Here is a 2,350-nt window from a genome sequence, read left to right on the forward strand (position 1 = left end):
AACTGAGGGAGCCAGGCACCCAGGACCCAGCCGGCCCTTAGGTTTTCCATTTCGCCTGGAGAGAATCACTTGTATAGACCAACAGAAGCGCATGTTGTAGCAAATACTGATCAGGTGACTTCCTCGCTCACAACAATTGCCCTTTTTGGAGAACGGCCCCAGCCACGGAGGGGACCTGATGGAATGACGTGCAGTGTCCTGGCAGCTTAGCCCTGCCCTCTGGTCACCTCCGGGGGAGCCCGCTGACCTGAGCTAGACCAACGTTTGAAACTTGAGCAGAGAGAACACTGGTTGAGGCTGTTCTTTTAACGGCAGTGTGCATGTAGTCCAGTTGCTGAGACCTTCACGGATGGAGCCCATGGAGCCTGCCCTTGCCGTTAGGTCACAGAAGTTGGGCTGGTGGGGGATGCTCACCGCAGCTTCAAGTCCTGGGCCTGGCCCGTGGGCGGCTGTGGCCAGACACAGCCAGCTCTGTGTTCAGCTCTGCAGGACCCAGCCCTCGGCCTGACTCGGGCCCCAGGGCCTCTGGCGGCCCCATGCCCCAGGGCCTGAAGGGCCCTGCGAGAAGCTGCAGTCCACCTCTCACCACACTCTGCGGGGGAACCACGGCGAGCCTGGCTGTTGGCTGCTGCGCCTGGTGTCTCGCGATAAGTGTCTGGCACTCACGGTCGTCATTAAGGGCGGCACCCAACCCACCCCCATCACATGCGGGTCACTTGCCAGCTGCCAGCTCTGCCCCCTCAGACGGCAAACAGGGGACGCTGAGACATGGAACTGGGTCTGCCTCTGTTTCCAACAAACTGGTGATCTTTCGTCTCTCTCTGCCCTCAAAAGAGAAAAAGAAATTCCAGGTAAGTTTTATTCTTTTCTTAAAAAAGAGTCAATATAAAATTAAAGCAATAGAGGAGACTGAATTTTGGTAACACAGTTGAAGTAATTGGTGGCACTCACAGCAAGGAGAGAAAGGATTTAGTTGATTTTCTGTGACTATTGGTTGTTTGCTAGTCTTATGGTGATGGAAGTTGCACATTTTTTAAAATAGGATCCAAGAAGCTGCTGGACTTTTGGTTCTCCCAGCGGCAACCTGTCACAAACCAAGGATCTGATGAATCTTCAAATCACCCCATGATTCCAGTGGGATATATTTTTGAAAGATGTTTAATGGTTAGTCATGAGTGTGGCAAAAACTGAAACTTACATATTCAGTGAGAATAGCATGTTTGTCTCCAAGAGACAAAGATGTGTGGTACCACCTTCTGCTGAAAGCACTGGTTTCCCTGTTGCACCTTGCTCAGAATTATGGTGATTTTGACTCAGTTCAAATTTCTTTTATTTTCTGAAGAATTTAATGACGCCACCTCATCAAGGGAACCCACACTGGAATTTACAGGAAGAAATAGTTTCTTAATGTAATTTTCCAAAATGCAGCAGTGTATTGTATAGGACGGATGAATTCTGAGAGTTCATACTGGTATACTCTGGATTTCCCAGAGACTTGGGTAATCAGTCAGCTGGATCAAATCCAGGAAATACTGATGAGTGAGCTTGACCCAGAAGTTATGGACCAATTTTACACAAAAGATGGTGCTACTGCAAAGATATCATTCATGAAAGCAGTTTGTGCTAGGCTCTGTCACTGATATCACCCTGTTCAGTCCTTGTGGGGATTCAGTGAGTGGCATGAAGTCAGAGGCAACTTATTGGACTGCTCACGCCATTCCCATAACCAGAATTTTCTCATAGTAGCTTTGAAACAAACTTTAGCTAGAACCCTTATAATGACCCGTTTAGGAAAGTTGTGAGTTTTTAAGACAGGAAAATTATTGACCACCTTGTTTGTAAATCAGATTTTTAAATGTCCCACACTGCTTTCCTTGCCCCAAAAGATTGAAGTTTTAAATGCCTTGATTGACAGAGGAGTTCTATATTTAGTGATTACAATTTTATTTTTCCCAATTTGGCCAAGAAATAATAGTAACAGAAGAACTGATTTAGAAAAACGAAGAAAAATACAAAACACATATAGAAGGAAATGATGGCTCCTTTCTATATATTGCCATTTCCTTCTCCAACGCGTGAAAGTGAAAAGTGAAAGTGAAGTCGCTCAGTCGTGTCCGACTCTTAGCAACCTCATGGACTGCAGCCTACCAGGGTCCTCCATCCGTGGGATTTCCCAGGCAAGAGTACTGGAGTGGGGTGCCATTGCCTTCTCCAATATTGGTACTGAGGTCCACACTTTCCATAACCACCACCTCGAGATGCAGAAAGCCCTGGATGTGATGACAGTCTAATCATGTTAGACTGTCTGTATTTTTATACTGGGGAGTTGGATATCTAGCATGAATGCTCT

At 46.8% G+C, this 2,350-nt stretch overlaps 1 pseudogene; it reads left to right on the forward strand.

The window, feature by feature from the left end:
* The first annotated feature begins 1,015 nt into the window (after positions 1-1,015).
* Positions 1,016-1,972, forward strand: LOC120865487 (annotated as a pseudogene).
* The last annotated feature ends 378 nt before the right edge of the window (positions 1,973-2,350 follow it).

Source organism: Oryx dammah, unplaced genomic scaffold (assembly GCF_014754425.2).
Source record: "Oryx dammah isolate SB20612 unplaced genomic scaffold, SCBI_Odam_1.1 HiC_scaffold_6, whole genome shotgun sequence".
NCBI classification, from domain to species: Eukaryota; Metazoa; Chordata; class Mammalia; order Artiodactyla; family Bovidae; genus Oryx; species Oryx dammah.